Below are 20,453 nucleotides of genomic sequence, written 5' to 3'. Positions count from 1 at the left end.
ATTCGAACTACACTCCATTAAGGATAGAGACAGACTCAGCCTGGAAACTTAGACTAGCAAAACATGTAATTCATTTGTTCTTGTATATAACAGTCGCAACCTCAATGGAACAGCTGGCAGATGAAACTGCAGTGTGAAATTTCTATTTAACATTGGGTTATTAGAATTTCATTTGTAGGTTGTTTTTTTTTCCCTTTTGTTTCCTTTCTCTATTTCTCTTAAAGGGGGGCTGAGCACACAGAGATCACTTAAATATAATTTAATATTATTATTAAAAAAAGATAAAGAATTATGAGCCACAATTCAACAGAGGAAGGATAATCACAAACTATATACATGATAGAGCATAGGAACTGAATGAGAAAGGCCTAGATTCAAAATCGGACTTTTCTTCTCATTCTTTGGTAATCTTGGAATTCGAATCTGTAAAACTGAAATGATAACACCTACACATGAGCCTGTAAAGAGAACTAAATGAAATAATATGCACAAAGTGCTTAAAACAGAATCTGGCGTACCGTGAATGCTCAAAATGTCATTTTATATAATTATTTTTATATTATCACCAAAGGAAGAGAATTTGGGCAGGAAGTAGCCCAAGTAAGGAATATTGTAGAGGATATAAGTAAGCCTAGAAATATGCAGAAATGTATTCTCCTGTCAAAAATTATCCCTTCAGACGGAGAGAACAAATGTTTCTATGAGTAGATATTTTGAGAAGATGGTACTTACTTGTGTTGCTGATGTCTTATTCTTTCCAGGTCCCATTCTGTGTTAACTCCAAAGTAAAACAACAACAAAAATGGACCCCAGAATAGCCTTTATGACACCATTGCTATAAAGGTAAAGGCAGGAACAGAACTTTGTTTACCTCTCCATTAGGCAGGAACCATAGTCCCAGAGGTAGAGAAGCTTTGGGCAAGCATTTGAATGTTGAAGGTCTTTGAAGGAGCTTGGCCATTAGCAAAATCTCCCTAGGAAGTTATGCAGGTGTGTGTGTGGTGGGGTGTGTGTGTCTTAGAGCAGGTTTTCTGACCCCTTGGGAACTCCAAGGGCTTGGGGAAGCTATGTGTTTGAGCCAAAAACTATACCCAAAACCTGGGGTTAAGGAGAAGCAACCCCTATAGCATTGCAATTGGAAAAACAAGGAAATAGAGAAACCCTTTCTCATTGTTTAAATAGGAGAAAAATTCATGCATGTGACTACCTCACAGCGGCAAAAAAGTGACATTCCCAATATGACGCAGCAGAAACAAATCTGCCTAGTATCCAGGATGGGGGTTTGATCTGTGGCCTTGCTCAGTGGGTTGGGTATCTGGCATTATGATGAGCTATGGTGTAGGTTGCATACATGGCTTGGATCCTGAGTTGCTGTGGCTGTAGTGTAAGTGGGCAGCTGTAGCTCAGATTCAACCCCTAACTGGAAATTTCCATATGCCGCTAGTGCACCCTTAAAAAGCAAAAAGCAAAAAAAAAAAAAAAAAAAAAGTCTCTTCCACCTCTCCAGGGTTTGTGGCCATTAGGAGACCCAATGCCTTTGTTTAACTTCAAGTATTATTATGCCAAAAGATCCTCAACCATTTTTTCTTATTTTTACCAAGTTCAACAAGAAGTGAGATGGGGTAGAAATAAAAAGAAAGTGAGAGAGGAAGAAATCTCACACATTCAGATTGAACAACCCAATGGGAACTGGTTTGTTGAATATTGTGTTTACCTGGGTCATAAAGACCAGGCCACATATGGTGCAGCTGTGGGAGAAGATTTACCTTAAGAGAAATGGGCAATGACAGTGTCAGTGACACTGAGATGAAAATGAGTTGTCTTTATCCTGGGAAAATAGAAAGGAATCATTAAACTGTAGAGGACAAAGGATGGTACCCTGTGACTCTAAGATAAAAAAGGTGTGGAAGTGTGTCATTGGGAAACCTACTAAAAGTCTAGTAAAATCAAATATACAGAGACGCTGTGACACTTGTAGTTCCACTCCTAGGTGTACATACTGGACTGATGTGTAAGTCTTCACTATAAGACAGGGAAAAGCAGGTTCATAAAATTATTTACAATGACAAAAACAAACCAAATAGACTATCAAAAGTCAACAGTAAATAAATAAATTGCAGGAATCGAGTATTAAATACTATATGCTGTATATGCTATAGCAATCAGAATACACTATTGTTACATGAAATTACATGGATAAATTTCACAAACAAAAAGCAAAAGACACTAAACAGAAAAGAGTATGATTGGATTTATATAAAGTTCTTAAGCAAAATGAATCTAGGATGTTAGAAGTAAGAACAGTATTTTTCTTTGGGAGAGGAATAGTGACTGGGAGGGAGCAGGAGAGAGGCTTCTGGGTTGCTGTTCACTTTTTGTGTTTTGACCTGGGTTCTGGTTACAAATAGACAATTCGTGAAAACGTATCTGCATGCTTTTTTTTTTTTTTTTTGGTACATAAAGTGTAGTTGAATAAAAGTTATACTTTTTAACAAAAAGAAAAATAAAGCCAATTTAAGATTAAAAATATATAATCAACGGAGGATTAGAATAGGACATATTCTTTCCAAACCACTTAAAGGAAAATGTGCTCAGAGGGGGAAGAAAATCAAATAAAAAGCAGAAAGCTGAAAAAAAAAATAAACAAGAAACCATAGTAAGTAAATAACCAAAAAAAGAGATAATTAAGTCCAAAACAATAAATATGACTGAACAAAAATCTTCTATTGAAAGGCAAAAGTCCCAAAGAAACTAATGAAACAAACTATCTACTACTATGCTGTCTATAAGAGATATACCCAGAACAATGAGCAGAAATCTTGAAAATAAAAAGTGAAAGTTATATTGTAGATCCACACCACCAAAAGGAAAGCAAGTACAGCAATTTTAATTTCTGACAAAATCAATTGTGAGGCAAAAAAAAAAAAAAACTTCAAAAAGAGAAAGAAGAATATTTCATATTGATCATAAGTTGTGAGCCACCCAAAAGTTATCAGTTATGAACCTATATATACCTAACAATGTAATTTTGAGATATGAAACTGAAACTGATAGAAATATAAGGAAAACTCGACAAATCCACAATCATTGTGGAAGATTTTATTACACAAATAAAAGTGAAAAGAAAAAGAAAAAGAGGTTTTTATGTCTTTAACTAAGTCACCAAACTTGATTAGAGAGGGAGAACTATTTAGCAGAAGAGATTTTCTCAAATACATATGGCAAATTCACAAAAAATTAAGCACTTATTAGTATGGAAAGAAAACCTCAATACATTCTAAATCAGAAGTGACGCAGGCCACATATCCTCACAATAATATAGTCAACATAGAAATCAGTAAGAAAGGGGTTTGGGGGAAAATCCTATCTAGTATAAATGCATGTGTTGGATATTTAGTAATCCTTCACATTATACATCTTCACTATTTATTGAAAGTCATTTCATAGATAAACACATTTACTTCTGCCCATTATCTCCCCCCACCCCATTTCACAGTTGTAAGATTGCATTGGAACCACCACTTGTGCAAATCATTAAGACAAGTGTGTACTGCAGCTGAAATTAGAAGTTAAATCTTGGAGTTTCTGTTGTGGCTCAGTGGTTAACGAACCTGACTAGCATCCATGAGGACATGGGTTCGATCCCTGCCCTTGCTCAGTGAGTTAAGGATCTGGCATTGAGTGAGCTGTGGTACAGGTCACAGACACAGCTCAGATCCTGCATTGCTGTGGCTCTGGCGTAGGCCAGTGGCTACAGCTCCAAGTGGACCCCTAGCCTGGAAACTTCCTTATGCCGCAGGTGCGGCCCTAAATAACAACAAGAAAAAGACAAAAGTCACATCTTATTTTGTCTGGCTCACTAAATCTCCTTTTTTCCCCACAAAGCCCTCCAGATGAGTCATAGTTGCCAAAACCTTGTGAGTTTATGATATCCATGCCTCAAAGCCATTGTGTTTGGTTAGCAAGTCTAAATTCAGATGGCAAGTTAGATTTGCTTTCATTGTTAAAAATAAAAGTGAACCTTACAAAATTATGGAATGAACCCCAATACAGCTGCCTAAACCTTTATCCTTTCACAATGAGTCTTCAAAAGTCATGACCTCCTTACTTTATGCCTTTAGTGAAAGTTGTCCACTTAGAGCCACAAGAGACACCTAAGCAATAATATATTTCTCAGTGTTTGTCTACTCAGTTTTTCCATTTCCAAGTTCTTTTGTTGTGTCAAAGCTGATTTTGTTTCTCTGTTCCTCCCACACCCCACCTGGGGAACCTTTGTATTAAAGTTGCTTTCCAAGACATGGAGAAGGAAGAACAGTTTCTCTCCCTTTAGACACCTGGAGGAATCCTCTTGTACTTGACTGGCCTTCAGAAAGGAGCCTTCGAAGTCCAAAAGAATAGCTTAAAATCTTTGCAAATGGCCAGTGACTATGACCTTTCCCTCTAATTTCTCTCAATCTGCAAGGTCTGCTTTAGTCTCTACTTTTATATAGCAAAGCAATGGACTGTCTTTAAGCCTTTCATTTCTTATTTTTTCCCTCTCTTTCAACACTTTTTTCATTTTCCCTAACCCTCTTCTCAATACACTTCTCTAACTCGATATTCGTCTTGACAAGAATAGGGAAGTAACTTGGAGGAAAGAGGGACAGGAGAAAAAGGAAAAAGAGAAGAAGTAGGGAAAAGGAAATATTCTAATGAAGCCTTTAGAGAAAATTGATAATGTGAGAAGAATGGAGAATGGGGTTTTGAATGGATTTTACTGGGCAAAATGGGGAGAGACCATGAAGAAAGACAAATCAAGGAATCAAAGTGAGAGTAAATAAAGCAGAAGAAAGAAGTGAAATGGAGTTAAGGTCTATTTGATGGCTTGGTCATCAATTAAATTCATCACTTGTTACTATTGGACAAACTGCTGGCCTTGGGAAATGGTGCTTAGTCAAAGGACACATAACAACTAGTAATTTCTCACTGCATTTGTTACTTAGGAAAGTAGAATGCCTGATTCTGCTTATTTCAATAACAAACAGCCTTGACAAAAATGAACAGTACTTTTGATTGGGACAACAACCAAAACAATGGTTCATTTTCATCTCATATGCAAATCTTAAGACTTAACTGACAAAACCATACTGTTTGGTAATTATTTCTGTGTCTAATTTAGCATGCATTTAGAACCATATTCCTCTTTGAAGCATATCAACACAATTTTTTCATGCAGGAAATGCCTGCCTACTAACTTTCTTCTTTTCTTGTGGCATTTACAAAGTGGCTAATGTATGCACACCTTTCTGCTCTGCTCTAGAAATGACTCAAAAATCTAAATGAAACAGCCTTATTTTTTGTACCTCCTTATGAAATTTTAATTTTAGAGGAAACAAATAACAATGTAGTCTGATTTAAAGATACAGCGGACCTATGTTTTATATCTCGCAGGGCTTCTTCTTTTCTTTTCTGATAGCAACACCTCTTTCTGCCTCGGAAAAAACATCCCTCTCTCATTCCACCTGGTTCTGGCATGGTTGTCAGCACACATTTCTCCTTTCTCTATTTCTCTTCCCCATTTGGGTCAGTAGGGCACTGATCCAGACATCACCAGTTTGGTCCTTCAAACTTCAGCAAATGCTTAAAGCGTCATGAGAGAAAGAACAAATGTAATTTTTTTTTGTTATTCAAAAATGCGTATTTAATTTCATTTTCTATTGTAAACCTCATAATTTTTTATTAAATGGTTTAACACTAAGTCAGTACTTTTTAAAAAGAAAACCAACCCTGTGAGAATAGCAGAAAGTTAATCTTTTCTTCCCTAATTCTTATAGATGCTCTACAGTTTGAAATTATCTGCTTTCACCAAGAAAAGTAACAGTGCATTCCTGAGTTTGCCTGGGAATGAAGACACTTACGAGTCAGTGACCACAAGTAAGAGGGGTATTGCTAATGAGAAAAACACAAATGACAGGAGAACTCTAGATTCATGCTCGGTTATACTGAACTATATATATTGTGTATCTATTGCTATATTGGACACACAGAATGGGTAGAGGTCAAGTACAGTTTTTAAAACCACCTTATACAATTAAAAAAAAAGTAAGCATTCTATTCCAACAAATTCTGTTTATACAATTCAGTCTTGAATAAGTGTTTTTTTTAAATTGAAGGATAGTTGATTTACAGTATTCTGTTAGTTTCAGGTATAGAGAGTAGTGACTCAATATTTTTGCAGATTATATTCCATTATGGATTATTATGAGATAATGAGCATAATTCCCTGTGCTATATAGTAAATGCTTGTTGTTTATCTATCTTATATTCAGTAGTTTGTATCTGTTAATCACATACTCCTAATTTATCTCTCCCCCTACCTCCCATGAGTTAACCACAAATTTGTTTTCTGTGTCTGTGTCTCTTCTGTTTTGCATGTATGTTCATTTGTACTGTTTTTTTTTAGATCCAGGTAGATTTTTTTAACATAATTTAAAGTTATTCACCCAGAAATTGGCCTAACATTTTTTTGACTGGATGTATCCACAAAAAGTCATCAAATCCTGGAATTTCCGAACCTGATTGTGCAGAAAAGCCACCTATGGAATTTTTTAAAATTTTGACTTCCAGATCCTTCCCTCTTTATTTTTAACAAGTTCCATTTGTGATTCTGATGTACATCCAGCTTGAGAATCACTGGTTTAGTCCATCTCTTTCCCAATTGTTCATCTTCAATCTTGAAAAATCAAAATGCCAAAAGTGTGAATGCTTCTAGTAGGAATCATTTTCTTACTCATCCTGTAAGTGTTTAAGAACACAAAGGCTCTCCTTGATGGTTACAAGCTGTCAAGATCATTTTACAGGTATAAAGTACATCACTAGAGCAGTTATTTACAGGCTGCAGAGCTCCATTTCGTATGTTGGTAAAACTGAATCAGATGCACTGTGTCTTAAGTACTCCTTAAAGGTAAATTGCTGGGTAAATTTCACTTTCAAAGAACTGTATTCATTCTTTCAAATCAGTTGGATACCACCTGATAAAGTTTAGCATCCATGGTCACAGTGAGAAATGTAACATTCCCCCAAAAAACATGTTGAAATTAACATTTTGAGAATAGCGAGTTATTAGATATCTGGCCTCTGGCAGTTAAGAGGGAAAATGGAGATTGTCCTCCACTTAAGGTGAGGCAAAACATAACAAGAAATGCACAGGCAGGGAAATAATCCCTCAGGCAGAATTTGTCCATCCTTAGAGCAATCTTTCTTCCTCCCACAGCTACACTAAAAATCATTCCCCAATCACACTGCACTTTAACCCATTCCAGTTGCCTTGGAACACACTGTTCCATAGTCCCTGAAGAACTGGTCTCCTAAGACGCAGCTGAAATGGTACCACTTCTGTGGAGGTTTCTTCAGTTCTCCAGGTCTGTGCTCTGCTCCCTCAAAATCTCTTTAGTGTCCATGACAGTGTAACTGTCTGGTTTCATGTCAACCTCCTCTGTTTGACCTATCACTTATTACATAAGAGCATTTCTGAAGTTCCAGTTCCTAGTACAGTGCCCGACACCCAGAAGATGCTGAGTAAATGCTCATTGAGTAAATATGAAATGATGTGCTTAATTACATGTCCATTCTACTGGACCTAATCTGCCCTCACTGGCTCTTTGAGTGGCAACCAGAGAGGATAGGTGTCCCCTTGGGTTCCATGACACAACAATAAATCTGCTGGCCTTTTGACACAATGGACATAAGTCCCCATTTGGCAGCTTCATTCAACAGCTTGCCAGCAGAATTATGTGCCTGGGTTGCTATGGTTTGGACCCAGGGAGAGACAGAGACAAAACCTGGAGTGAAAAACTGAGGTGTGTGTAACCAGGTAAACCAAATGACTAATTTGAAAACCAGGAAATGACAGCTGTGTTCTGGCAGTAGGTGCTGATAACTGTTCCCAAAGCAAGAGGAGGACAGAGATCAAACATCAGGGGCACAGCTGTGGATCCCAGGGGAGAAACGGTGTAGGTCAGAGAGACTAGGAAATGATGATTCGGTTTTATTGGGACTAAAATACTATAATATTCAAGACTCTTTAGTTACAAGTGATAAAGTTCCACAATGAATGTAACTACAAAAGAAGAGCTGGAAGAAAATATGTCTGTCCTCTAGGAGCCCAACACCTCTCTGGGTGTCCTTATAATGTGTCTTATTGTTTTGTTTTCCTTACCAACTGTGAGACCCTCAAGAAAAGCCACTTCAACTTATTCCTCTTTCTATCTCCAGTACCCACTAGGAACCCAGTATATTGTCTGACACTTAATTTACACCTAACGTATTTTGCTATTGAACTGACCTCTAAGAATGGAGAAGTGTCTAACTTATACCCTCCAAATACTAGCGCTCAAGACAAGATTTTAACCCAGTGTGTTTTCCCATGTGAATTTCAGGTTACCTCTAGGCATTCCTTGATCTGTCATTAGGAGATATTTTTCTCCTGAATTATGTGAGAGCTTCATAGGTTGTAGAAATAAACAGGTATGAGTAAAGAGGGAAAAAACAGACTCTACTGTTTCTTAGTAATGATACACTCAAACAGCATTTTGTCTAGTGCCTAAGAAGGTAAAAGCTAATTCAGTCCCACTGTGGCTTTGAAATAAAATCTGCTGCTGTACTGACTGTTTGTTACTCCAGACAAGCTTGGGTGTGCTGGCTGATATTTGGAGCAGTGACTCTGATACAGTGTAAGATTTCTGAGTGGCAGAATGATATCAGCTTTTTGCAGAAGTTAGCTGCAATTTTATTCAGAAAAAAAAAAAAAGCTCTCTGAGGAGATCGAGCAGTAATGGCATATGCATAAAAATGCCCCAGCAGTCAAAGAGCTGTAAGGTATCTACTTTTTAAAATTAACTTTCACCATAGAGTGAAAAACTGCTACTTTTCTTCCAGCCTTATATATCATTAAATGGGCACTATAAAATATCATTGCTTTCTTTTCTTGCTTTGTGTTACTATGAATCCAGGTATAAGGTTATTTTAACAGTAAATGGACATTCTATCCTATGCTTTATTCACAAGGAGAATGTCAAATTCTTATAGTTATCATCTCATTCATTCCACATGTATTTAATGCATTGATTGCCTATTTTATGTCAGACACATAGGATTTGGATGTGGAAAGATGACTAAGTCACAGTCCTGGCCTTCAAGGAGCTCAAAGCCTACTAAGAACAAAACAGTTGCCATATAATAAGTGCTGTAACAAAGATTTTACAAGGTAGTGTATTATCATGGTGGGAAAAAACCTCTAATTGCCCATCTCGGAGGATGGGAATTTGGGCAGCATTATGGGAAATTTACTGCAATACCTTGGGAATTTGGGAGGCACTATTACTTTGGAGGCTGCTAAGGTTTTTATCCAAATAGTAAAAAAGGTTAGTTGTTGAATGCAAAATCTTACTTCTGGGTGAAATGAACATCTGGAATTTGTGAATTTAGCATGAACTATACCCACAGTCTGAATAAAAAAAAATTATGAATTCGACTTGCACAAAATCAAGATCCCTTACCCAATTTCCATGGAAATTGTTTCTCCAGAACTCAATCACTTTAACTCTAGGTTTACTCCCCTCTAAGGACTTATCCAAAAGAGGCAGTGCAGATTTACTACAAGAGTATGCACTCTGATGGAATGAAAACTGATAAGCATTAGGACACAATGGTAGTATAAGTTGGGATATCAGGCATAGCAATGGTTGAGAATAATGCTCTTTAGAAAATTATAAAAACGGTACACCTGAAGGATGAATGATGTGGCTTGTTTTCCATTATAGCTCAAAAATACATGGCTGTTTACTCTTTTTTAAAAGAACTGAATTCTAGTTAATTTTCAATATTGAGTTGGTTTCAAATATACAGCATAGTGTTTCAGTATTTTTGCAGATTATACTCCTTTACAGATAATTACAAAATAATGAGTATTATTCCCTGTGCTATATAGTAAATCCTTGTTGCTTATCTATTTTCTATATAGTAGTTTGTATCTGTTAATCCTATACTCCTAATTTGTCTGTCCCCCCTTCCCTCTCATGTTTGTTTTCTATGTCCGTGAGTCTATTTCTGTTTTGTACATGGATTCATTTGTATTATTTTTTAAATTCCATATATAAATGATGTCAGATAGTGTTTGTCTTTCTGTGTTTGACTTTTTTTTTTTTTTGGTCTTTTTAGGGCCGCACCCGTGGCATATGGAGGGTGCCAGGCTAGGGGTCTAATCGGAGCTGCAGCTCTGGCCTACACCAGAGCCACAGCAACGTGGGATCCAAGCCACATCTGTGACCTACACCATAGCTCATGGCAACACCAGATCCTTAACCCACTGAGCAAGGCCAGGGGTCAAACTTGCAACCTCATGGTTCCTAGTTGGATTCGTTTCCACTGCACCACGACAGGAACTCCTATTTGACTTATTTCACTAATATAATATTCAGGAAATAATAATATAATATTCTCTAGGTCCAGTCATGTTGCTGTCAATGGCAGTATTACATTTTTATTTTATGGCTAATAGTCCATTGTGTATGTGTACCACATCCTCTTAATCTAGTCATCTTTGATGGGTGCTTGGGTTACTTCTATGTCTTGGCTATTGTAAATGTCACTGCTATGAATATTGGGGTGCATGTATCTTTTTCAATTAGTATTTCCATATTCATATTTCCAGATATATACTCAGGAATATAATTGCTGAATCATATGATAGTTCTATTTTTAGCTTTTTTAATATATATAATGATTTTTATTTTCCATTATAGCTGGTTTACAGTGTTCTGTCAATTTTCTACTGTATACCATGGTGACCCAGTTACACGTACATGTACACATTCTTTTTTCTCACATTATCAGGCTCCGTCATAAGTGACTAGACATAGTTCTCAGTGCTACACAGAATTTTTAGCTTTTTAAAGAACCTCCATACTGTTTTCCATATGGCTGTACCAATTTACATTCCCACCAATAATGTACAAGAGTACCCTTTTCTCCACATTTTCTCCAGCATTTGTTATTTGTAGACTTTTTGATGATAGCCATTCAGACTCGTGTGAGGTGATACCTCATTGTGGTTTTGATTTGTGTTTCTCTGATACTTAGTGATGTTGAGCATCTTCTCATGTGTCTGTTGGCCATCTGTTTATATTCTTTTGAGAGATGTCTATTTAGGACTTCTGCTCATTTTTGATTGGATTGGGTTTTTTTAATGTTGTGTTATAGGAACTGTTAGTATATTTTGGAAATTAACCTCTTGAGTCACATAATTGGCAAATATTTTCCCCCATTCTGTAGGTTGTCTGTTTGCTTTGCTAGTGGTTTCCTTTGTTGTGCAAAAGCTTTTAAGTTTGATTAGGTTCCATTTGTTTAATTTTGCTTTTGGTTTTTATTTTGTTTTGTTTTGTTTTGTTTTGCCAAGAAAACATTGTTGTGATTTATGTTGAAGAGTGTTTCACCTGTGCTCTCTTCTTTGACTTAGCTCATGACTACTGAACTCCAGGCATAGTGGAGTTAGAGAGAGTACACTGGTCCAGTTCACAGAACTTAAAGACATTTTGTAGTTGCCAGAGATACCAGTATAGGAATGAAGATGCAGGGGCTTTCTCCTTACTAGAGTACCCTTCCTTTTTCTTTCTGACCATAACTTGGTTCTCAGTTTCACCATCTACTAAAAGGAATTCTAAAGACCACTACCCAGCATGCTTACTAAAGTGATTCAAATCCATGAAGCAGATCCTAAAACAAAGCTACATTCTGAAGAAGTGATCCCAAGCCCTGAATGTTCCCAATTATGCAGTTATCACAAGAGTTATTCAAATACTTTTAATAAAATTATTAATTTAAAACATTAACATGTATAATATATTTTGAGGAAGTATATATTTAAGAGATATAAAAGATACCGTGAAAAGAGAAAGTGTTAAGATGTTAGAACTGCAAAATCCTTAGATTCGAAAGAGATTCCAATTCCATATTCTAGAATAAAGATTCTGCTTTTGCCAGGATGGTCACTTTGGCTACTTTGAGGTGAAATGGGTACTCTGAGCCATCTCAAAGTAGAGGATTGTGGGCCAATGGGCAAATTTATTATACAAGCAGCACACCTTCATTGTAGAAAGAGTAAAGAACACCAGGAAGCAAAAAGATTTTTTTTCCATTTGAAAGAACATTTATTTTCCAAATTCTTAGACATAGAATAGTGTCTTATAGATGGCAAATATTTGTTAAATTAATATCAGTATTAATTATTGAATGAGATGCTTTGGACATGATAGAAAAAAGCTGGAGAGGCGTTGAAGACTTAACCCTTGATCTCAAGAATGTCGACATTATTTCAGGAGATAATATGTAAATAGATGATTATAAAAGGTCCTCCAAAATCTAGCTGGAATTTTAGATGCTAAAGGACAAAAAGATTTTTAAAAAACCTATAACCCATGACTTATTAGATAACCATATTAGTAAGCTTTTTAAGTATATGTACTAGTTTTTCTCATACGCTTTTACTGTTAAAAAAAAAAAAAGGGAATTGTACCTACACAGTTTTATAACCCATTTTCACTTACTTTACAATACATTTCAAGCTGAATGGCATAACACTGTAGGAATTTACACCATGATTTATTTAACCAGTACTGCCAGTACCCTATTGTTAGCCAATTTGATTGCTTCCAATTTCTACCATAAACAATTTTACAATGAAGATCTTTGTAAGTGAATCTTTGCACACATCCTAAATTCCCTTAGGAGCCATTTTAAGAAGTGGAATTGAGCCAAAGGATAGGCACATTTTAAAATCTTCTCAAAGTATTCCCAGATTTTCCAAAAGGAAGTTGGTATCAGCAAAGCATGAGACTGCTCATGCTTGTACTCTGGTTATTTTTATTCATGGATGCTATTTTCTCATTGCCACAATGTTCCAAAACCACTAAAGGGATCTTGGACATCCCAAAACTCACCAGAGAAGTTTAGATTAAGGTAGATTTCTTTAGAAACCTCTTTCTATTTCCTGAGTAGTTACAGATGGCCATCCCGTGATTTTTTTTTTTTTTTCATATTACCCCAATCAGTTAACAACATTTTAACACAACTGAAGGTATTTCCCTTATGGATTATCATAACACTAGGCTACAATTTATGCTAAATCATGTGTGAGCTTTCTCTATGAGAAAAATTTATATTGAGAACAGATCTTGCGTGATTTAGCATCCAAAGACCAGCATGCACACACTGAACTGTGTAGATTATGCAAGATTTGGATTCAGGAGAAGGATGCTTCAAAACACTTGTTTCTCTTTGCAGTTAGTCCTCAAACATGTTTAAATGACCATTTAATTAAAATCAATTAATTGGTTAATTTTCCCAGCCCCAGAAGAAAATGTTGAGAGGAAAAGTCGATTTCAATCTGTGGGGAAAAGGATGGCAGTGCCACTTTTAACAACCAATTACAGTAGTTGTCTTCTGGAACACCTAGTCTCCAACTAGATTCCTTCTGCCTCTTTTTCCTCTTTTCTTTTGATTTTTTTAATAACGGAAAGGAAATTACAAAAGGCAATTCTAAGAAAAGTAAACGATTAAAAAAAGGCTTCATTTTTGAAGTATCCACAGGACACCATGGAAAGCACCCAAGCACTAGAAAAGAAAATCTCATTCCACAGACATAACTAAGGATAAATCCTCCTGGATACAGCTTAAGACAGGGGGTGGGGGTGATAAAATCACAGTACATTTTTAAAGCATGGACTTTGCAAGCTGCATGTCCTCAAGAAAAAAACAGCTTTAAGGAGCTCAGGTGAATTCAGCATGTGGAGATTGTCACTTCCTCTTATTGTTTTATGCTCTTTTAACTATGGTAAGACCTGGTGATGGACTCCAGAATGCACAGGTTCTACTATATGATGAGACATTTGTTCATCACATGCAACCCCAACCCCATCCCAACAGCTAAGAATGCAGCTGCCATGACCCCAGACTGAGCTGGGTGGAGGAGATGGCACAGTGATTGGTAACACAGCCACTTTAACTCAGACTTTTGGTCCTCTGATTTTCCAGCAACAGTTCTGAAATCATTCTATAAGCACCTTGCCCAACCACAAAATATTTCAAGCATTTTCTCTTTGCTAAAAGGGTTCTCTATTTTTAATATTTCTCAGACCTCAATTTCAACTTCAAGTTATACTTTTGATAACATTCCACCAAATTAAACTTTACCTTATAAATTATCCAGGAAGAAAGCATCTAAGAGCTATCAGATAACACAATTCAGGATCTTTATAAAAGCACTTTGGAAATTTAGTGTAAAAATCAATACCCCATAAGAAAATTCATTTTCATGTGTAAATTGTTCATAAAAGTCATAGAAATAATTTGCAAATGCAAGTGAATGGTTTTTGTTTTGTTTTTTTCCTTTTTAGGGCCACACCTGCAGCGTATGGAAGTTCCCAGGCTAGTGATCCAATCAGAGCTGCAGCTGCTGGCCTACACCACAGCCACAACAATGCCAGATCTAACCCACATCTGTGACCTATACCACAGCTCACGGCAATGCCAGATCCTCAACCCACTGAGTGAGGCCAGGGATCAAACTCACAACCTCATGGATACTAGTCAGGTTCTTAACCTGCTGAGCCACACTGGGAACTCACAAGTAAATTTTTTCCTTCAATGAATCAACCATTTTTACCTCCAAAATTGCCTTTACTTCCTTGGTAGGAAAATTACGTGGTACAAGAAAAATAAATAAATTACTTTTGACTGTTAGCTAATTGTGCTGACTCTAAAAATATCAAATATCATTTAAAAGACAAAATGGTTTGTCATAGGGAAAATAGTAGTAATCACCTTCCTTTATATGTATATTGTGTTAAAAGGTATAACTTAACCCTATTTATTAGCTACTTCAGCTGGTAGCAGTTGTTTGAAGCATTATCATTCCTATTTTATATGAGTAAACAAGCCCAGAGATGTTACATTACTTACTATATGTGACAGAGTCATATATGAATGAAGACTTGGCTCTGAAAATCATTATAGCAGATATGTCACAAAGGCTATGTCACCAAACCTTCTGTGATGTCTGAATTTCTCCACAGTCGCCTCCATATTCCTTTAAAAATGGTGATACATTCCTTCTCACCTATTTGTCTCTTTATAAATAGATTTCTTCAAGAAATAATAAGTGATTATTGTATTTGGCACTGCAGAATCAAGATGACTAATTATATGGTCATGCATGACCTCCAAGATTTCAGTTTGGTGAGCAAAATATATAGATTTTCAAATTAGTTAAAAGAGCCTAGAATAGTATTTTCAACCCCCATTCTTAGCCTTTTAATAATTCAGCATGTAATTAGAAAAATTCAGAGTATGTTTCACAAGTGGTATCTCCTTTATGTAAGTGGAAATCATGCTTTCAATGGGTTTCCTTTGGTTATTCAAAGGAGTAGAAGACAGACAACCTGTTCTAGAGAAAAAACATTACAGTTCTTCAGCGTTATCAGTTGATAGTAAAAGAAGAGAGCATTTCTCTTAACCGAGCTGGGGGGCTCTCGGTTTGAGCCAAAGTTTTGAGGTTTTATTGTTGGTGAATGTTTTGTTTTGTTTGTCTAGGGTTCATTATTAGCGATGTCTGGTGTGCTCAAGGTCAGAGGAGTTGTCCAAAGAGTTAGGACTAAAGGATGCATCAAATCAAGAGAAGATGAGAAATGTAGCGTTTCTTTAACAAAGATACTTTTTGCTCTTTCTGTTTCTTTTCCTCTACCTACCATTTGCACGTTTCTTGTTAGAAAAGAGGGTTTGTTTGTTTGTTTTATGGATCTACTAAATAGGAACTCCAAATGATATAGAGACCCTGTCTTTTTCAAGTCTTTATTTCTTTGCAGTGGCCTTTGCAGTATAAGTGTGTTATAAATGCAGGTTGACCAAACAGGAGGTCCCAACCCAAGTTCCCTCCTTTCAATTTTATTTCTATTCTCAGACAAATTTGTCTCCTCTGCCACCTATTGGCAGGAGGAAACATCATCTGGCTGAGCTCACTCTAAACACAGAAACCTCTGCTCAGACAATGATTACTAACCAAGAAATTGGTGTCCCCATACTTTTCCTCTCCACTGGATGTGTTATAGATCAGGAGAAGAAAATACTAAAGGTAAAAGTGAATTTTGAGAATTAACCGAGCAGTCACCTCTCCAGGCATTGCATTAACGGTACTATACTGAGTATTCTCACCCTGATTTTTCCTCCAGTAAGTGCTTCAGCTTCTACAAGCCTTGATTTCTTCTATATCGAAAGAATACAAGGATGTCTTCAATGGCCAATTCACAGTGAGTTTTGGAGACAAATGTGGTAAAGTTATGTGACCCCTGAGTTATTTGGCCTCAGGGATTTTTTCCTTGTTCTCCTACTCGCTCAAAAAAATTTTAAATAAATAAATAAATCTTCAAAATAGCTTCACTCATTTGCCTCATTTTCCCGAGGATACAACATTGTCCCAGAGAGGTGATGCTCCATGACATGTTAGTGAACTTGAAGAGACCAAATCACAGGTCTGTCTTTATGGTTAGAACTGAGAAGTAGCTTAAAGACCTACAAGAGAACAGCTGCAGCCCCTCACATTCTGTATTTTTATTTGTGGCCCTTACTACATTCTAAACCATGGGGTATACATATGTGTGTGTGTGTGTGTGTGTGGCCCTTGTAGAAATATGCCTTGTATTCTGCACAGTGCATTCAGAGTCTGGCACTTGGTAAATATTAAATGGATGAACTGGCGAGTGAAATAAGCTAAGATTATGTAGCAAAGTACATTTACTATGTAGATGGCTCAAATGAGGTCCCAAAAGTCCCGGTGATTTGTTTAGCATGACATAGTACATCAGAACCAGGGCCAGAGGTCACGCTGAGGTTCTGATTCTAGGCCCTTTTACATTTTCCTCCATTGTGCCTCTCTTCCGGTGAGAACACCAGATTGCCAGAGTTATGAAGTGCGTTGGTCTCCTCTGGTACTCAAGTTTTAGAGACTGTCGTCCTTTCTTTCCTCAGAACCCAAATGAATCACTAATGGCTATGTTGGAATGGGGGCATGGGGCGGGGGGAGTGCTGCTGCAAGAGTAGAAATGATGAGACACAAATTAATATTAATAACAGATGGGAAGAAACCAAGCATAGGTATCAGCCAAACCTGCAACTGGCTGAAGGCAGTGGGCTTAGTTTGTACAGGACGACACACAGCAAATATGATGACCTTTGTCAGACATGAGTATCTTTGGTCTGGATAAATTCCAACTCTGGGAAGGTGACACATTTGGATATCATTGCTTATAAGATATCCTTTTAAGATAAGGAATTTATTGGAGTTCCCGTCGTGGCGCAGCGGTTAACGAATCCGACTAGGAACCATGAGGTTGTGTGTTCCATTCCTGGCCTTGCTCAGTGGGTTAAGGATCCAGCATTGCCGTGAGCTGTGGTGTAGGTTGCAGACGTGGCTTGGATCCCATGTTGCTGTGGCTCTGGTGTAGGCCGTCAGCTACCGCTCTGATTCCACCCCTAGCCTGGGAACCTCCATATGCCGCAGGAGCAGCCCAAGAAATGGCAAAAAAAAAATAAAAAAATAAAAATAAAAATAAATAAAAAATAAGATAAGGAATTTATTGAAACAGTGCAGGTGGTTTACTGTAATCTATGTCTACCGTAAGACAGACAATTCAGGGAGTATATTTTCCCAGGCATAGCCATGTCACCTGTGTAAAGAAACAACTTTACCATATGTATCATGCTGGTGACAGCTCATGGACTCTTGGTTTGGTTTCTTTCTGAAAGGTATGCACAAGGAAAACCAAATCTGATAGTTTATTGGTGGTCTGGTAAATTTACTGTTAACCATAATGTAAGGGTCAGTTTGGTTATCTTTTATACACAAATTATATTATTCATGGCAATTAACAGCATTGTGCAAAATACTTATGCTTCATTTACTCATCACAACAATATTATGTATTTGACTTAACTCAATGAGGAAACTGAGGTTCAGAGACATCAAAGGATTTGCCTGGGGATGTACAGGTAGAAAGTGGTAGAGACAAGCACAGACTTTAATTAATAAGCCCTTGCCCTTAACCAGTAGTCTCTCAAATCCAGGTTGAGTTTCTGTTACTTGTGCACTTGTCCCTCCCACTAGACTGCAGGATTTTAGAAACCAAGTCTCCCTCAAAAAGCCTTTGTCAGTGCTACGCAGAAAATGTGTCCTAAAACGGCAGGATAGCCAGACACTGAGATTTTGCAAGTTGATGGATAGATAAATGGATGGATGATTGATTGATTGATTGATTGATAGATAGATAGGAAAGGTTCAGTTATTTGAGGAAAGGGGAATAGGAGAAGGAATAGAATCAGTGGTTTAGCAGAGGGAAGAAAAAAAGACATTTCAAATTTAATGCTTGAGTTCTAACTTCTATCAGCCAACTCTGGTAATAAGGTATGTCCTTGCTGAGAAATGCCTAACATCTCTCCTGATTTACACATAAAAGGATTTATTGCTGTTCTTGCCTCTGTAAAGCAATGTAAGATCAACAGGATTAGTGGCATTATATTGTGCTCTCTGCAGGGTTTAATGCCATTTCAAGCTGTTAAAAATTTATAGAAACAAATAAGAGAGTCCAATATCAGCTGAAGAGCTAATCCTCTCGAAGTAGAGGATTGCTCCTAGGTTACCAGTTCCTTGTAAATGTAAACTCAAGTGAGTGCAGTCTGCAGGTAACATTACCTTCCTCCTGAGCTGTGACTGGATGAAGGCTGGCTGGGCATTTGTGGAAGAGTGACCAAAGGCTCTGTGATGGATCCTCAGTCCCTCTTCTTCATTAAGTCCACACACATAGAGGGCAAGGAGTATAGGGTGATAGAAAAAGGATCCTTCCTCTCCAAGGGTGAAAAAAAATTGCCCTGTGAACATTAAAGTGCAAAATCATCCCACCACAGTGGACAGCAGAGTGCCTTGAAGGAGGCACAATGGCTTCTAGGCCATTCATATTTATTCCTTCCTCATTCATTTCTGCATTCATAATTTAATTTTTTTTTTTGTCTTTTGTCTTTTTAGGGCCACACGCATGGCATATGGAGGTTCCCAGGCTAGGGGTCAAATTGGAGCTGTAGCTGCCGGCCTACATCACAGCCACAGCAACACAGGATCTGAGCTGTGTCTGCGGCCTACATCACAGCTCACAGTGACCCTGGATCTTTAACCCACTGATCAAAACCAGGGACTGAACCCACATCCTCATGGATACTAGTCAGGTTTGTTAACCGCTAAGCCACGACAGGAACTCCCATTCATAATTTAAAAGACAAAATGAACCTTTCAGAAGGGACATTCATAAACAATGGGAAATGAGAAAACTAAGCGTTTCTAAGATAAATATGCACGGTGTTCCACCTAGAGAGCAGGAAATCTGTCCCAAAGACCCCTACCTGTCTGGTCCAGTGGCAGTTACACCTTAGCACGAAAAGAGATGCACCCAGTCACACTCACATGGGATTTATTAGATTCCCTCTGCCTATCAGACATCATAGAAGGTAAGACCTAATCAATTCAAAAATTTATTTTTATTTTATATACCACTAAAGACAAAAAAGCTACAATTACACTACACTATACTCCTTGATTTTTTTTAAATTGAAGTATAGTTGATTTACAATATTGTGTTAGTATCAAGTATATAGCAAAGTGATTCAAAAAAGATTATTTTCCATTATAGGTTATTACAAGGTATTGAATATAGTCCCCTATAGTATACACTAAATCCTTGTTGCTTATCAATTTTATATTTAGTAGTCTGTAGCTGTTAATCTCATACTCCTAATTTATCCATTCCCCACTCCCTTTCGGTAACCATATGTGTTTTCTATTTGTCTTTTTTTTTTTGTTTCTTACATAGATTCATTTGTATTATTTTTTAGATTCCACGTATGAGTGATATCATGTATTTGTCTTTCTGTCAGACTTATTTCACTAAGCATAATATTCTTTAGGTCCATCCATGTTGCTGCCAATGGCAGTATTACATTCTTTTTTTATGGCTGAGTAATATTCAATTGTATGCATATATATGTGTGTATATCTTCTTAAACCAATTATCTGTTGATGGGCACCTTCTTAACCCAATCTTCTTCTTCATCTTTTTAGGGCCACACCTGCAGCATATGGAAGTTCTCAGGCAAGGGGTTGAATCCAAGGTGTAGCCACTGGCCACAGCCACAGCCATGCCAGATCTGAGCCACGTATGCCTACGCTACCACTCACAGGAACACCGGATTCTTAACCCACTGAGAAAGGCCAAGAATTGAACCTGAACCTTCATCCTCATGGATACTAGTCAGGTTCATTTCTGCTGAGCTAGAAGGGAATTCCTTAACCCAATTTTAAACCAATTATCTGTTGATGGGTT

General features: G+C 37.2%; 1 long non-coding RNA gene across 1 annotated transcript in view; it reads right to left on the bottom strand.

The window, feature by feature from the left end:
* The window catches only part of LOC146396975 (uncharacterized), a 184,569-nt gene that overhangs the window by 16,578 nt on the left and 147,538 nt on the right, over positions 1 to 20,453 (bottom strand). The window contains exon 4 of the long non-coding RNA XR_014826605.1: positions 18,776 to 18,951. This is a non-coding gene — a long non-coding RNA (uncharacterized LOC146396975). The remainder of the gene's footprint in view (positions 1 to 18,775; positions 18,952 to 20,453) is intronic.

The sequence above is a fragment of the Sus scrofa genome, chromosome 14, assembly GCF_054392235.1.
Source record: "Sus scrofa isolate SSC_HxYL_T2T_F1_AM1 chromosome 14, Sscrofa_HxYL_maternal_Yorkshire_Landrace_v2.0, whole genome shotgun sequence".
NCBI classification, from domain to species: Eukaryota; Metazoa; Chordata; class Mammalia; order Artiodactyla; family Suidae; genus Sus; species Sus scrofa.
This window is presented reverse-complemented; position numbering and strand designations above follow the sequence as displayed.